The sequence below is a fragment of the Sander vitreus genome, chromosome 10 (genome assembly GCF_031162955.1).
Source record: "Sander vitreus isolate 19-12246 chromosome 10, sanVit1, whole genome shotgun sequence".
Lineage (NCBI taxonomy): Eukaryota > Metazoa > Chordata > Actinopteri > Perciformes > Percidae > Sander > Sander vitreus.
The window spans coordinates 25,389,420-25,398,977 of NC_135864.1; the positions used below are offsets into that span (position 1 = coordinate 25,389,420).

Below are 9,558 nucleotides of genomic sequence, written 5' to 3' on the forward strand. Positions count from 1 at the left end.
ACTCTTCTCTCTTAGAGAAATTGCTGACTGTCCCCTGAAATAAAGTGAGAATCCCACAGATAGAAAGCGAGTGAAAACAACAGGAGGATGAATGAGAAAAAGTAAGAGGGCAGATGTAGGTTTCATAAAGCTGAGAGAGGGCAGAGTGATGGAGCAAATTGATCAGGTTATATCTGGTCATAAAGTCACCCAAATCAAATAACAGGCCTGCAGGTCTAGTTTCTCTTTCACTTTCTGGGACAAGTGCCCAAAGATGGCCTTATTTCATTTCAGTAAATATCTCAACTGTTCTCACTCTTGACACTTTATCGCTTCACATAATACACCCCACACACACACACACACACACATACATACATACAGTACATAACCCACACAAACACTGTGCTTCGAGGCCTAGGCTGATATGGGAATGATACGGGTATCCCGCATTTTTTAGACTTGGGGAGGCACAACCAGTTGTAAACACAACATTGTCCTATTTTAAAGTTGAAATGGCGCTGCTAAAGCGCTGCCCGCCTTTCTACATTGAGTTTGCCTAAAAAAACTGGCCATAAATAATATAATGTTTGATTTCTTTCATTATAAATGTAATTTATATTTGACAGAAAAGGTTTAGATTATGTACACAGAAACACTTGTGTAACATAATATTTACATGACAGTCATAGCTGTCAAAAGATAATTTCACTTTCTATTTTTGCTGCGAACCGCACGTCACGAGACTAAAATAGGTGAGACCTCGGATCTCTAAATATTCAGCAGCAAAAACCACCTGTGTACCACAGCCTACAACCTCATTTAGCTTAGCCACAGTAATTATGTAAAGTTTCCTTGGTTTTCATGAAAGGCACTATATGAAGTTATAATTATTATTATTATTATTATTATTATTATTATTAATAAACGTACGTCCTGACCCAGAGCGTTGACATCTGTGTCCCGACAGGTAACGGTACGGACGACATCTGTGTCCCGACAGGTAATGGTACGGACGACATCTGTGTCCCAACCCAGCAGGTAACAGTACTGACAACATCTGTGTTCCAACAGGTAACGGTACTGACAACATCTGTGTTCCAACAGGTAACGGTACGGACAACATCTGTGTCCCACCCCAGCAAGGTAACGGTACTGACAGGATTACATCTCCAATTTGCCTGGAACACTTTAGGATCCCCCTGGAGAAGCTGGAGAACGGGGTTGGGAAAAGGGTGTCTGGGCTACCTTACTTAACCTGCTTCTACCTGGCCCTAGGATGGATGGATATGGTCCATAGTCTATATCAACAATGTTTCATTTCCGGGATTGTTCAGGTGCCGCCGGAAATTCCGCTGGATGTCCCTAATTTTTGGCCGGATGTCCCACACCTTCCGCTTTCTTTGTGTTGGCATTTTAAACTCCGGTGGATTTATGAGGACTATGGTTAACTGCTCCTCAGATCTCTGCAGGGTAAATCCAGACAGCTAGCTAGACTATCTGTCCAATCTGAGTTTTCTGTTGCACGACTTAAACAACTTTTGAACGTACACATGTTCCACCAAAACAAGTTCCTTCCCAAGGCTGTTTTGCAGAGGCACCGTCATTGCGTCCAGCGCTTAGCACCGCCCAAGACGATTGTGATTGATTTAAAGAAATGCCGATAAACCACCCGAGAATGTTGTGTGGACTAGCCAGACCTTCCTCCCGAGGTCGGTGGAGGAAGGTCTGGCAATGCGAGACTATATGGTCCATGACAATGCCTACTGCTAATCCAATTTTTCTTATATTTGTCCATCCGCGGCCCAAAGATCAACCTGCTGTTGTCTCTAGCCTCTCTGTGAGACTGATACAATAATTTTCTGCACCTTAGATTTATAGGTTTAGTTGTCCTTGACTGCTTCACTTTTATTCTATCTCACACCCTCACCCCGCTCTCATCTCTCTCGTCTCAGTTTTCCCTTCTGCAGCTACTCTTTATAAACTTTCTCTTCTGTTTTACTGTATATTTTTAGAATGAGGCGGAAGCAGCTCTGCTGACTCTTCAGTGCTGTGTTACTCATATTGATATTTCCTTCCCTTTCCAAATGATGGTCTCCAAAGTGATTGACTGAAGTGATTCCCTGTGGACAAAATAAAGCAGCGTTTATTGAATAAATCCATCTTTTGAATTGCAAATATAGTCCAGTTCCCAGATTGACACTCATAATTTACCTTAGAAAAATCGCTTCTTTTTCTCTCTGTTTTTACCACCACAGATTTACTGTGTTGAAAATCTATTTCAACAGGGGAATGTTTTTGTGTATAATACAGATGTGTAAATGAGAGCCCACTGTTGGGGCGTCTAGACAAATGGGAAGCCATAGCCAATATGCAGTAACGCCTGAAATTCCACACGGTTGTAATTTAGCTTAATGGTTTTCTTTTATGAATTGCTACTTTGTTTATTTTTGCAGGTTTCATTCAGTTTTTGTCATGCATCAAGACATGAGCGAATAAAAGAGGAGAGAAAATCCTCCTGTGCTCCCTTTCCACATTTCCACTCTTTCTGTCTGATTCTCCTGGTGGTGGTGGTCCTTAACCTTGCACCGCAGCTGGATTAACACTTCATTACTAGATATGATCAATATGTCTTTATTAACAGGTTATGTACCACAGTCATTTAAAGTACCTGTGATAAAACCTCTTCTGAAAAAACCCACCCTCGATCCTGAGGTCTTAGCCAACTATAGACCTATATCTAACTTTCCCTTTCTCTCCAAGATCCTTGAGAAGGTAGTCGCTAATCAGTTATGTGATTTTCTGCATAGCAATAGTTTATTTGAGGACTCTCAGTCAGGATTTAGAATGCATCATAGCACAGAGACGGCACTGGTGAAAATTACTAACGACCTTCTAACTGCTTCAGACAAAGGACTTGTCTCCGTACTTGTCTTATTAGATCTTAGTGCTGCATTCAACACTATTGACCATACCATCCTGTTACAGAGACTGGAACATTTAGTTGGCATTAAAGGAATCGCACTAAGCTGGTTTAAGTCCTATTTCTCTGATCAACGCCAAAATCTCAATTTGTTAATGTTAACGATAAATCCTCCAGGTACACTAAAGTTAGCCATGGCATTCCAGAAGGCGCAGTGCTTGGACCAATTCTATTCTCCTTATATATGCTTCCTCTAGGCAATATTATTAGGAAACACTCAATTAACTTTCATTGTTATGCGGATGACACCCAATTATACTTATCAATCAAGCCAGATGACACCAGTCAGTTAGCTAAACTTCAAGCATGCATTAATCATGCAACTTTGGATGATTCTACTTTGGCTGTTTTTTGGCTGTTTTTCACCAGGTTGTAGACTGTCCTACGAGAAACAACAGGACAATTGATCTCCTGTATGCTAATGTGAGGGATGCATACAGAGCCAACAACCTGGTTCACCTACAGCCACTGTACACTCCCCTGGTCCAACAACAGCCGGTGACAACTCGCACCATCAGGAGATGGTCCCCTGAGATGGAAAGTGCCCTGAGAGACTGTTACAACACCACAAACTGGGATGTGCTGATCAACCCTCATGGTGAGGACATAGAGGGGATGACATCCGTGGTCTCCCCCATCAAGACTCCGCTGTTACCCTAATAACAGGCCATGGGTAACGCGGGTAGTCAAGGCTGTCCTCAACAAGAAGAAGGCTGCCTTCAGGAGCAGGGACAGGGAGGCCATGAAGGCAGCACAGCAGGTGGTGAAACACTGTGTGAGGGAAGCTAAGGACAGCTACAGGAAAAAGGTGGAGCAGAAGCTGAGGGAGAACAACATGAGGGAGGTCTGGGAAGATGTGAGGACCATCACAGGTCACAACACAAAGACCAGAGCTACAGGGGGGACAATGGAGAGGGTGAATGAGCTGAATGACTTCTTCAACAGGTTTAACCAGCCCTTGTCCTTGTCCCCCCCCCCCCCACCCCCACCGCAGCCATCTCGCCTTCTTCCCTCTACACAACTCCCCCCTGACACCACAATCCCCCCCTCCCCCCCCCCCACCTCAACACAATCCCTGCCTCACATCACCACAGACCAGGTCAGAGGACAGCTGAGGAAGCTCCGGCCCAGGAAAGCAGCAGGCCCGGCTAAAGTGTGTCCGAGACTACTAAAGACCTGCGCTGCAGAACTGGGGGAACCACTACAACGGATCTTCAACCTTAGCCTACAGCTAGGGAGAGTGCCCACCCTCTGGAAGACAGCCTGCATCGTTCCGGTTCCCAAGAAGAACAGGCCCAGCGAGCTGAACGACTTCCGACCGGTGGCACTCACTTCACACCTGATGAAGATGAAGACGCTCTTCCTCAGCCTCCTCAGACCTCAGATACAACACGCCCAGGACCGGCTGCAGTTTGCGTACCAGCCAAATGTTAGTGTGGAGGATGCCATCCTCTACATGCTACACTGAGTCCACTCCCATCTGGATAAGGGAAGCAGCACAGTGAGGATCCTTTTCTTGGACTTCTCCAGTGCCTTCAATACCATCCGACTGGATCAAGGATTACCTCACTGACAGGCCACAGTACGTCAGGCTGAAGGACACCACGTCTGACACTGTGGTAAGCAGCACTGGATCTGCATATCCAAGAAGGACACCTCCAGACTGGATAAACTGATCAGGTGGGCCGGCTCTGTGGTCGGCATGAAGCTGGACTCACTGGTGACGGTGGCAGAGAGGAGGACACTGGACAAACTGCTGGACATTACTGACAATGCCAGCCACCCCCTGCACACCGTCATCAGCAACCAGTTCAGTGGAAGGCTGCTCCTTCCCAAGTGTAGGACCAACAGACTCAAGAACTCCTTTGTCCCTCATGCCAACATATTCTACAACTCCTCACTCGGGGGGAGGAGGAAATAGAATAAATAGGGTAAAGAGGACAGAACAGAACAGGAAGGAAGGGAAGGAGTGGTAGCCACTCACTCATTCACTGTGCAATAAATTAATAATCTACTCACATTCATACCTGGACACTCTAACTGCACTTAACTGCGAATTTATGCTAAATGTCATTTATTTATTAACTGTACAATAACAAAATACCATACATAGTCCTATATATCTATATATTTATCTTTATTTATCTGTAGTTTATTGTTGTTTACAATTTTTGTAAAAAATATTTAGCTAAAAGTTTATTGTCATTGTTATTCTTATACTGTATTTTTTCTATACTGTATTTTTTTTTAATTTTTTATACCTCTTTATTTAAAGAGTGTTTTATATGCTGCTAAAATCTGCTGCTGGAAATCTAATTTCCTTGCGGGAGTCATCCCAAAAGGATCAATAAAGATATAAAACCATGGATGACCTACAATTTTCTGATGTTAAACTCAAACAAAACTGAAGTTATTGTGCTGGGCTCTAAACACCTCCGAACCTCATTATCTAAAGATATAGTTACTCTGGATGGTATTGCCATGGCCTCCAGCACTACTAAATCTAGGAGTTATTTTTGATCAGGATATATCCTTTAACACCCACTTAAAACAAACCTCAAGAACAGCCTTTTTTCATCTTCGTAACATTGTCAAAATTAGGCACATCCTGTGTCAAAACGATGCTGAAAAACTAGTCCATGCATTCGATCCAGAATGCTGCAGCACTTGTTCTGACAAGAACTAAGAAAAGAGAGAATTTTTCTCCTGTATTAGCTTCTCTGCATTGGCTTCCTGTAAAATCCAGGATGGAATTTAAAGTCCTTCTCCTGACCTACAAAGCTCTAAATGGTCAAGCACCATCATATATTGAAGAGCTCATCGTACCTTATTGTCCCACTAGAGCACTGCGCTCCCAGAATGCAGAGTTACTTGTGGTTCCTAGAGTCTCTAAAAGTAAAATGGAAGCCAGAGCCTTCAGCTATCAGGCTCCTCTCCTGTGGAACCAGCTCCCAGTCTGGGTCCAGGAGGCAGACACCGTCACCACATTTAAGAATAAACTTAAAACTCTCCTTTTCAATAAAGCTTATATTTAGGGAGTGAGGAGTTGCAGCGTTCAGCCAAACCGGTGGGGGAGTGTGTGTGTCTGCAGAAGCGTCACTCCCCCTCTTCTTTGCTTCTCTTCATAGTCGTCAGATTAATCTACCATATAATCATGATGATATAATCAAAGTAGAGGTCCTGTAACGCCCTGCAGTGCCCTGCTATGCCATGAACTACTACAACTACTATTTCTGGTCATTGTTCCATTATCTTTATTGTGACTATTATTGGCACTGTTCATCACACCCCCAACTGGCACCGTCAGACCTACCAAGAGCCTTGGTCTGTCCAAAGTTTCTCCCTAAAAGAAGTTTTTCTCATCACCGAGGTTTCTTCGTAAAAGGAGTTTTTCCTCGCCATGAACTAAATGCTTACTCTTGGGGGAATTACTGAAATTGTTGTGTCTTTCTAAATTATAGAGTGTGGTCTAGACCAACTCTATCTGTAAAGTGTCCTGAGATAATTCTTGTTATGATTTGATACTATAAATAAAATTTAATTGAATTTAATTGAAATTATGCTATGAAACTAAAAATAAATAAATAAAATAATTAAAAAATGAAACTAGGAAGGTGTTACAATTAGTTCCACCGTGGCTAGATAAATATTTAATGGGATGTAATAAAATATGCCAATGTATATGTAAATACCAATTGCTTCAGTGATTGTTTCATCCTGTTCTGCTTTTGCGTCTAAAAGCTGCTTGAAAGCAGCAGAGATAAGGAGTTGGGCTCCGTTTAGTTTTTTCCTGATGCCATTGAATTTCAGAATCAGAATCAGAAAAGCTTTATTGCCAAGTACATTTTTTACACATACAAGAAATTTGTTTTGGTGTTGTAGGTGCATGTCACACATTCTCTAAAATAAGTTAAACAGGTTAAACAGAACAAACAATATAAGTATAAATATATATATATATATATATATATATATATATATATATATATATATATATATACACACACACAGAATGTATTAAAAATAAGAGAGTAAGAATTAAGATAAAAAGAGCAGATTAAGTACAATGGCATATAGAGCCAGAGGTGGGGTGTGGAGAGAGTCAGGGTGGTTTCCGGGCCTTGTTAATAAGGCTAGTGGCAGAGGGAAAAAACTGTCCTTGTGACGTGAGGTTTTGATCCTGATGGACCTCAGCCTCCTGCCAGAGGGGAGTGTCTCAAAGAGTTTGTTGCCGGGGTGGGAGGGGTCAGCCACAATCTTTTCAGCACGCTTCAGAGTCCTGGTGGCGTAAAGGTCCTGGAGCGGCGGCAGATTGCAGCCAATCACCTTCTCAGCTGACCGAATGACACGCTGCAGTCTGCCCTTGTCCTTGGCTGTGCTAGCAGCGTACCAGATGGTGATGGAGGATGTGAGGATGGACTCAATAATGGCTGTGTAGAAGTGCACCATCATTGTCTTTGGCAGGTTGAATTTCTTCAGCTGCCGCAGGAAGTACATCCTCTGTTGTGCTTTCTTGACGAGGGAGCTGATGTTCAGCTCCCACTTGAGGTCCTGGGAGATGATAGTTCCCAGGAAGCGGAAAGACTCCACAATGTTAATTGTGGAGTCACAGAGGGTGATGGGGGCAGGTAGGGCTGAATTCTTCCTGAAGTCCACAACCATCTCCACTGTATTTAGAGCATTGTGCTCTAGATTGTTTTGCTTGCACCACTTCACCAGGTGGTCAGCCTCCCACCAGTAGGCGGACTCTTCACCATCAGAGATGAGTCCGATGAGGGAGGTGTCGTCGGCGAACTTCAGAAGCTTGACAGACTGGTGACTGGAAGTGCAGCTGTTGGTGTACAGGAAGAAGAACAGAGGAGAAAGAACACAGCCCTGAGGGGATCCGGTGCTGATGGTCTGTGAGTCGGAGATGTCTTTCCCCAGCTTCACATGCTTCTTCCTGTCAGACAGGAAGTCAGTCATCCACCTGCAGGTGGAGTCAGGCACACCAAGCTGGGAGAGTTTCTCCTGAAGCAGAGCCGGGATTATGGTGTTAAAGGCAGAGCTGAAGTCCACAAACAGGATCGTGGCGTAGGTTCCTGCGGAGTCCAGGTGCCGGAGGATGTAGTGTAGGGCCAGGTTGACTGCATCGTCTACAGACCTATTGGCTCTGTATGCAAACTGCAGGGGGTCCAGGAGGGGGTCGGTGATGGCTTTGAGGTGAGAAAGCACAAGGAGCTCAAAGGACTTCATAACCACAGAGGTCAGGGCGACGGGTCTGTAGTCGTTAAGTCCTGTGGTCCTTGGCTTCTTGGGAACAGGGGTGATTGTTGAGGACTTGAAGCAGGCTGGCACGTGGCATGTCTCCAGTGAGGTGTTGAAAATGTCTGTGAACACTGGAGACAGCTGGTCAGCGCAGTGCTTCAAGCTGGATGGGGAGACAGCATCCAGTCCAGCAGCTTTCCTGGGGTTCTGTCTCCTGAACAGTCTGTTGACGTCTTCCTCATTGATGGAGAGAGTCGTCACTGAGGTGGGTGGGGAGGTGGAGGGGGGGACCTTTAAGGTAGGGGAGGTGGAGGTGATGCATTGTAGCTGGAGCTGTTGGGAGGTGTCGCGGGGGATGGTATCAGGGAAGACCCTTTGTTGGGAGGTGTTGAGGGGGATGGTTACAGGACAGACCCATTGTCCATCAAAGCGACAGTAGAACTCGTTAAGGTCGTTGGCTAGGCGTCAGTCGTTGGTGGAATGGGAGACTTTGGGCTTGAAGCTGGTGATCTGTTTGAGCCCTCTCCAGACAGAAGCCAGAGTCGTTCGCTGAGAACTGGTTTTGGAGTTTCTCAGAGTACCTCTTTCACCGCCTTGCTAAACTTGTACTTTGCTTCTTTAAGTCTGTTTTTGTCCCCACTCCTGAACGCCTGTGCCTTATCCAACCTTAACCTTCTGAGTTTGGCTGTGAACCAGGGTTTGTCATTGTTGAAACTCATCCTGGTGCATGATGGAACACAGCAGTCCTCACAGAAGCTGATGTATGACGTCACAGCCTCTGTGTACTCATCCAGACTGTTGGTAGCAGTCCTGAACACATCCCAGTCAGTAGAGTCCAAACACGTCTGGAGATGCTCCACAGCTACACTGGTCCACTTCCTTGATGTCCTCACTACAGGTTTGCAAAGCTTAAGTTTCTGCCTGTAGGCGGGGATCAGGTGGACCATGACGTGGTCAGACACGGGGGACGGTGTGATAAGCATCCCTGACTGTGGTGTAACAGTGATCCAGAATGTTCTCCTCTCTGGTCGGGCATTTAATATGCTGTCTATATTTAGGTAGTAAATGAGTGAGGTTTCCTTTGTTAAAGTCTCCAAGGACAATAACTAGGGAGTCCAGGTTGGTCCGCTCCACACACAGTATCTGGTCGGCAAGCATGCGCTGTGCGACCCGCACGTTGGCCTGCGGCGGAATGTAAACACCGACCAGAATGAATGAATGGAACTCATGGGGTGAATAAAAAGGCTTACAGTTTATGATGAAAGATTCCAGGTCAGGAGAACAATGCTGCTGGATCACTGTCACGTCGTTGCACCAACCGCTGTTGATGTAGAAACAGATTCCTCCAC

General features: G+C 44.9%; 1 pseudogene; it reads left to right on the plus strand.

Moving 5' to 3' along the window:
- Window positions 1-985: 985 nt before the first annotated feature.
- Window positions 986-5,997, plus strand: LOC144524263 (uncharacterized; annotated as a pseudogene).
- The last annotated feature ends 3,561 nt before the right edge of the window (window positions 5,998-9,558 follow it).